This window comes from Adiantum capillus-veneris, chromosome 2 (assembly GCF_014529385.1).
Source record: "Adiantum capillus-veneris isolate H3 chromosome 2, ASM1452938v2, whole genome shotgun sequence".
In the NCBI taxonomy this organism is placed as follows: Eukaryota; Viridiplantae; Streptophyta; class Polypodiopsida; order Polypodiales; family Pteridaceae; genus Adiantum; species Adiantum capillus-veneris.
This window is the reverse complement of record NC_140932.1, coordinates 33,528,955-33,537,869: the sequence shown is the minus strand read 5'-3', so window position 1 is coordinate 33,537,869 and position 8,915 is coordinate 33,528,955.

The window sequence follows — 8,915 nt, the reverse complement described above, 5'->3', positions numbered from 1 at the left end:
GGAAATGGCTGAGATTCTTTTCGAAGCTAGAGTCAAAACTAATTAGCCTCTTCTAGAAGGATGGATCCATACTGCTTCGCATTGTCATAAGCCGGCCAAAACTAGACTGAGAAAGGGCAGGCATACACTCTATGATCCTGACACCAAAACCTATCATTCTCTCATGCCTTATGAAGTAGAGATGACCACCGACCGGAGGGATCAGCTTGAGAAGGAGGCCATTTACCGACTGATTCAGAAGGAGAATGCTGGTACTGGGACTTCTCAGGCACCGTCCCGGTCAAAAGGCAAAGGCAAACGGAAGACGATCCAATGGAAGGATACTCGGTAGTTCCATCTCAGAATTCAGTGGAGACTTTTCTTCTCAGCAGGCAGGGAGAGATGACAGCTATACCTTGGCCTGATGAAAGATCCACCTTGGCCTTTTTCGCTGCCTCTCACAATCCTTGGTCCTTCTTGAACTCCTACTTGTAATCTTTGAATGGCCATTCTCTCAGTGGTCAAGCTGGCATCCCAACATCAGAACAAGACGATAGATTTTTCAGCCTCACATCAGAATCAGACAGGGGAATTTTTCAGAAATTTTGGAATCTTGCCAAAATTCAAGAAAGAAGGGAAGGATGCAGACGGCTGGATAGTCATTATGTGGGAACATCTTCTTAGAAGATGGACAACGAATTGCTTAGTAATTACTATAGTAATTACTACAGTAAACCCGAAGTGTATAAATAGGGCCCATTACATTGTAATCGGGTTGGCAATTGTTATCACTTGGGTTAGCGCTTTGGCTATAATTTTACGTGAGAATCATTGGCAATATTGTCGGCTGTACTTTCTCTCTGTAATCATATTCGTTGTAATCTTGATCTGTAATCCTAATCATTGCATATATTTTAGTTATACTTACTTCTCGTCCTGTCTTCTGAATCTGAATCTAAATATGAACCTTATTTCCAGTACATAAGTCCGATTCTTATTTCAGTATCCACATTTCAGTCTAGTCTCTGATTCCTGTCCAGTCTGTTGTCTAAAGTCTTCCCACACTAGTAGCTGAAATCTTCCAACACCGGAATTAGCTGTCTCAAGAGATCAGCTCCAATTCCAATGAGTGCATATCTGCGATCGTCATGTGCAATCTCGGTATTGAGAAGAAGATGACGGAAGATCTAGAGGCTAAAATCAACCGATTTTGCATGCTTCACAATCCAGTGATGCAAAAGTGGATTTCACAATATGAGGATGAAAAGCAAGAGCAACAAAGGGCACGAATCGAGTGGAGACGGGGAAGAAGACCATCAATGCACTATCCGACGGGTCTGGAGAGCCTACCAACATTCATGAGCTTAAGATGGTTGCAAAACCAATTGAAAAGCGCACAATAGTGCGGTGAAGAAGTGACTGAGGAGGAGTGGGAGTACTCTTGGGGTTGCGCGACCAAGGTAAGTTTGCAATGTACTACTAGTGACTTTCTAGATGTTTGAACGGCCACTCATAATCTTTGCTGGTTGTAGTATAAGTCATACACAGCAACATGGTGTAAAGGTTGACATTTTAGGGTGGAATGGATCGACAAAAAGCGTTTTACTCAAGATTGTGGAATCATGGCAAAATTTGGACAGTCTAGCTAGTCCAGGACGGTCCTCTGATATAGATCCTGTGGTGGCGGAACTCACTTACTTCGGCACGCTACAAGAGATTTTGAGGATCGATTATAGAGGATTTTTTGTCGACTTGTTCGACGTGCAATGGTTCAAGATAATCATGGATGGTTGCAACGCTACTGTGCATAGAAGAGAGTCTGGTTTTCTTGAGGTGGATTCAACTAAGAGACACTTTCGTACTACCCGAGAATTGTGAACAAGTAAGTATGTAAAAAGTTAACATCCCATTTTAGAAGTTATGTGTGCTTGGAAGCTGTCATGTAAGTTATGTGGCTCTGGCAGATGATATTTCATCCTACAAAGTATGCATCAAACTGGTGGTAAGTCATAGAGGTAGCCCCTCATAGTGCACGGACGTATGAAGGCTACCATGCGCCAATCATAGTGGCATCAATGGAGGAGATCAGAGAAAATTCTCAGTCAGAAGCCACTGAGGTGGTGCCAAACGAGAATCAAGCTGCCACTCTCTATGGGGTGCATGCAAAGGATCTACAATATGAAACGGAGGATATCTGTTTAAACGGAGAGATCTATATAGATATAGGAAGTTATGCTGAGCTTTGCGAGGATGAGAGAGAGACCTCTTAAAGCCATAAATATTGTATTTGAACAATCTAGCTTCGTTTTATAATGTATATTGTATTCACGTGGCTTTTTGTCCATTTCTGTCTATATGCGTCATTGCATCATTGTATTTAATGGTCATTGCGTCATTGCGTCATTGTATTTAATGGTCTTTGTGTCCACTCTAGGTACGTATGCTCTAAGTATGTTCTCACAAGCAGGGACGATGAGCACTGCGCTCCGAGTGGGATGGAGACTTAAGCTGCAATCCCGAAACTGGTTTGCTCAATATAGATGTTGCTCGTCCCACCACTAGATCTAGATGATCGGGTTAAAGAGACACTAAGAAGAACTACTACTGCTTCTCAGCGTCTCTTTCACCCGATCAATTAGATTTAGTGGTGGAGCAAGCAACTTCTATGAGCAGACCTTCGCGATGCAGCTTCAGTCTCCATCGCACCCGGAGCGCAGTGCTTTTACAAATTCACAGAAATTCAATGAAATCTCTCTACAGAGAATCCCTCCCCATTTATGAGTCCCCTCTCTCTCTCTCTCTCTCTCTCTCTCTACTTGTCCGTGTTTTCTTCTCCATTCATTCAATATTAAGTTTAAATGTTCGTGTGTTCATTATTAAGTTTAAATGTTCATGTGTTTAATGCAGGTATGGATGATGAGCAGTTTCTTTCTTCTTTGTCACCCGAGTAGAGACAATGGTACGTGGAGCATCATCGCTCTGGCGCACCATCGCGCGTTCCTACTCCGGTCGCGTCTCCCTCTGTTTCGAAGAATTCGGCGTGCTCCGAAGCTTTGGTGTCAATGAGACGATCTTCACACTCGTCTAGGCACCAGCGCTCTAGTGGTGGCGGTGTCGGTTGTTGTGGGGATGCCGCCACCGATGCCTCGACACCGTATCGTGTTCAATGAGGCTCTTTATCCTCCCCTTCTTTGCCCACCACGGCATCACCATCTAAACCAGGTTTTGCGTGGCTAATGGCCATTCCTAGCAGCTACACACCACTAGCTACTCCTCCAGAAGTCACTCCAGTCGACACTCCTCACTTCAGGGCCCAGACTCTAGTGGAGACATCTGATGTCCGTACCCCCATCGACACGTTGCTAGAGACCCCTGCCGAGACACCCAAGTTCACGCGTCACCGCGGAGAGGTCTTGCCTTACTCCGTCGGCTTCAGCGGTGGCATCATCTTGGATGATGAAGGCAAGAAGGTGATCTCCCGCATGCGCGATCTTTGCTCTCAGGTGTTTAGACACTACATACTAAACACATGGAGTGAAGTGCCAAGTGATTTAAAAGACAGAGTCATCAACATGCTTCATGACAAGTTTCCCGTTCCAGCACGGGATGATCGCTTCAATGAAGACCTGATGAAGGTTCGAATGCGCGAATACTGCAAGCACAAGCATTTCAAAGTGCAAAAAGCAAGCAAGCATGGGTGGAACATACCAGATTGACTGTCCAAAGAAGATTGGAAGAATGCGAAGAAAGTAGCGTGCGAGAATCCCGACAAGTGGAAGCAGCCAGAGCGTAAGTAGAGGCAGGGAACTCGAACCACTTGGGGAGCGATGGGTGGGCATTATTTGAGGCAGATTTTGTAAGTGTTTTTGCATTGCTCTTTAGGTTTGATAGTTTAGGGTTTAGGGGTTTTTAAACTCTAACATAATGGATTCTTTGTATGTTTTGACAGTGGTCGATGACAGGACGTGACCCCACACCGTACGAAAGCGAGTACGTAGGCAGGAAGGGCTTAAACACCCTGATGGACATTTGAGTTCTCACGGTGGCATGGTTAGTATTAGGGTTTACTCTTTTCTATTTGTTGTATTGTTTTATAAACGTCGCTATATGTTTATACTTATAGAAAGCTGTCTTATTGTTCTTTTTTTTGCAGAATCTGACAGATACGCTGCTTGGACGCGATGAGACGTCTAATTAGACGATGTTAGTCTAGCCGTAGCTAGATAGCATTAGTTTCTTTTTGTCATAGCATATGTATCATGAGACGACTTTTACACGTCTTTTTGAAAAGCATGTATATTTTTTCAATAATGACAATGGTGTTGTAACTATTACATTTGCAAAGTTTAACAATCAAGTGATTTTGCCTATGATGTGTACAATTGTCATTGATTTACTTTCATCAATTTACTTTTGTCAGTTTTGTATCTTTATTCTGCAAACAATACTATGGATGATGAAGTTAATGGTTATATTGTCTTGTGGGTGACTACTTTGGGTCTATATCTAAGCTTGCACTTTTTTTCAAAGGTGAATCAATTAATGAAACATTCAATATGGTTGATGGGTGAATGCCCTGCCACCAAAAAAAAATCTCTCGGGCATCGCTATGACCGTCGCTATATAAGGCTCTGCAACATCGCTATAAATGTCGCTATAGATGGCCTGTAAGCGTTGCTATGATCGCGCTATAGGTGTCGCTATACAGCGATGCATATAGAGATTGTTATAGCGACGTTCTAGTATCGACATTGTTAGCGACGATTTTAGCGACGCCGGGGAGTATAAAAACCCAATGTATTTCCGTCGCTAACAGCGTCACAAGAGCACACAACCTCTTGTAGTGCACAACTTGAAAAATATACTCTAGAATGTAGATTATAGTAAGTAACACAATATACCATATGATATATAGTAAATAGTATATAAAATTATGTGTACATACACAATATATATAGTACTATAGTACAAAAAACGTACCTTGTGTTATATATATCATATCTACTCTACGAAGTATTCTATTGTAGAACTATATTAGATATATATACTCTATATATATTATCTACAATATACTATGTATTCTACCTTTATATTATATGTATACTTATAATATTATACAACCTATATATCTACTTTACACTATATATATTATATACCATATACTCTCTAATTCTATTATATACCTTACATATCTAATATATACTCTCGAATTGTATTATATACTCTATATTATATACTATATACTATCTAATTCTATTATATACTTATATTAAATACTATATACTCTTTATAACATATACTATATATACATAATATATGGTATATACACTAAATACTATATATATTACATACTATATAATCTCATAATAATATATTAGATTATGTACATTATTGTATATATATGATATTTTCATTGAGACCGATTAGGTGTAAATAAATTATGGGATAAGCGCGCGGATGATGGGGGAGCTCAGTCTCCCCCTTTTTTTTGCCAAATCATGGAACCTAATGAGGGAATTCCTTGATGATATGCATTTGAACGAACATGTAATGCTACAATTGTTGAATTTCATCTGCTATAAGCCCAAAAAATGCAAAAAAAGGGGGGGACAGAGCCCCCCCATCATCCATGCGGGCTCTATCCCCCCCTTTTTTTGAGCATTTTTTGGGCTTATAGCAGATTGAAGTTCAACAATTTTAGCATTTCTCAACACATTTCAACATTCTCAATATGCTTGAAGCTTCAAGACAGTCCACAGCCCGGAAATGCAAATAAAAGGGGGGGGCCGACCCCCCATCATCCGCACACGCGCAGATGATGGGGGGGTTCTGTCCCCACCTTTTTTTTGCATTTTTTGGCCTTAGAGCAGATGAACATCAACAATTTTAGCATTTCTCAACACATTTCAACATTCTCAATGTGCTTATCCACAAACATCTAGTACCTACTCCCGTCGCTTAAAGCTTTTAGACAGTCCACCCACAGCCCGAAAAAGCGAAAAAAAGGGGTGCGGGTGATGGGGAAGCTCTGTCCCCCCTTTTTTTGCATTTCCGGCGGGTTGTGGGCGAACTGTCTAAAATCTTCAAGCGATGGGAGATATGAGAGATAGAGAGAGGACACCATAGCTTTGCGCAATGGAGCGTACCTATTGTGTGCAAGTACCGGGGCCGAACACCTGTTGAGCGTGAGTAGCAATGAGAACGAAGAGCTCCCAAGGCGAGCAGGTGAATGAACTCAGTAATGGAAAAAACTTCAACCCTAAGAGCCGGTCCATACTATGCCCAAACAAAAACAATATTAGTTCATTGCTACTCATGTAGTAGCAATTATAGTAATTATACGTATAATATATAGTATATAATATATAACTACGTTATGTATATTAATATATATAGTATTTATACATATATATAGTATACAATATAATATACGCTTACTAGTTAATATATAGTTTATAATCTATATGTTATGTACATTATATAGTATATAATATATTATAGGTATAGTAGTTAATGTAATGTATGTAATAAATAAATCTTGTATATTATAAAGTATAAAATATAGTATACATATATTGGTATATGATAATAATGTTAAATATTATATACAATATATGATAGTATTATATAATCACATAATACATTATACGTTCAATATAATATGATATAATAACACATAATCTTATACGTTAAGTATATATTACAAACATAGTAATATTTTATAAGTATATTGTATCTTATATTATAGATACGTATAAATATATACAATAAGCATAAGATATACGTTTATAAACTATAATTATATAAAACGTATACTTTATATCTTTACAATATAATATAATACGTATAGTTAAGATAATATATTATTTATCTAATATATATTATCTACTTTTATTCTATATTATATACGTACTATATTCTATATTCTATATATACCAATGCTAAGTATAATTATAATTATATTACCTAATTATAATATTAAGTATATGTTATATGATTATAGTTTATATATAAACTAAACGTATAGTATGTATAGTATATAATATACCAATATATTGTATACTACAATAAAACTATATTGGTTTAGTATAGTTCTATATACTATATACTTTAATACCATATATTCTATATATACTATGTCCATTTTGATTTTAAACTGCTTAATTGGGGATATATAAAACTATACTCTACACAATATATATACTCTATATTCTATCCTATAGATAATTTTTGAAAGATCATATATTTTATATATTAGATTCTATTTTTTAAATGAAAATATTTTGAAAACTCTAAAGGTTAACATATGGATTTGACAAAATGCTGATTCAAATGAATCTTAATGGCTATGATTGTTCAAATCTTAACGATTGAATGTTCCAAATCTACTTAGAACAGTTTTTAATGAACACATTAACTTCTTGCAGATGCATCCTTTTACTCTTTCTTTGTACCTTATACCCATTTTCTTCCTTCTCTTTTCGTCATTCTATTTACCTCAAGTATTATTCCTCCATGTCTGTCTCTAACATGAAAGCTACTACTACAACTATGCTTTCATGGACGATTAATGGTGCTCAAATGGATTATAGAGTCTCATTATGAAATGGAGAGCTTCTGCTTAGTGAATATTTTCTTCAAAGTTTGCCTCCTGCTTCTATTAAGTTTGAAAACTTGCTGGCAGTAGTTTAGACAGGGAGCTCAGAGTCTAAGGTCAATGCTTCACCAAGATGGGATCATGAAGATAAAAAACATTACCGTCTTAACCATACTCTATCCTCTGCTTACCACATTATTCATTTGAATGACTTTGATTATGTAGCTGACAGTTTGGAAACAAATGAAGAAGTCGGTGATTCTTCTGTGCTAGCTACACCATGTAACAAAAGATCGACCATATCACATTTAAATGTTGATATTGATGAGGGTACATACTCAGTTGTTTTAGAGAATGTGGAACTAACCAAGTCAACAGAGGCCTTTCAAGACACACAAGATGGGGTGGAGCATACAAGGTAGGATACATCTATCACTTCATGGATGAATGATAGAGTTAAAACGTGCAAGCTGTCTAAACTTTTAGAGATTTTGTGGACCTCCCAAAAAGGTTGATGAGCGCCCAAATTTTTATAATGGCAATGTCTGTTTCGAGCTTCCTCCAGTTCAAAACAATAAAAGGATGCTCGGTATGGAGCAGAAGTATGACGGTCACCTTTGGTCTCGCCCAACATCGACAAACATGGCCATAGATTGCATTGTGCATTTGATTTATTGTCTTGGAAGCCTTCAATGTTGCACAGTGACATGCCCTTTTTACCTTGGTGAAAGGAGATACAATGATGCCTTCTTTCATGGACATTTGGATAGGCAAATCAGCATGGGATATCCTGCTAGCGAAGGTAAATCTGGAATAACTTGCCACTCTTGTGACAGAACGGTCACCTGTTTATATGTCTGCAAGTGTATGATCTATTATGTGATGCCAAAGGAAACAAGAATAACATGGTTGGTGCTCCATCTGGGAGTGCATGACCACAATATACAGCCAGGAACTAGAAGGGCAGCTCTTGAAAAGGTATGCAATCTTGGTAAGAAAGTTTTAAAGATTGAGAAGGGTGCTAGTTGACTGGCAAGTGAAAGTGGTAAACATAAAATATCACTTTATGATGCATGTGCCAGTGATGTTTTGAATTCATATATTCAATGAGAAAAATGATTGGGATACACCACATGCAGATACATTAGAACGGGTTCTTCCATAGAAGCAATGATGGCCAGCTCCAAAAGCAGAGAATCTTCAAATCCAACTCAGTTTGCGAGTACCCTAAAAGGGTTGGTTGCTAGTAGTCCTCTGTATAAGGATCTTTTAATGGAAGGTGACAAAGAGACAGTACAATTGAGGAAGAAAAATAGTGCAGTTGGTACAAGCTCACATA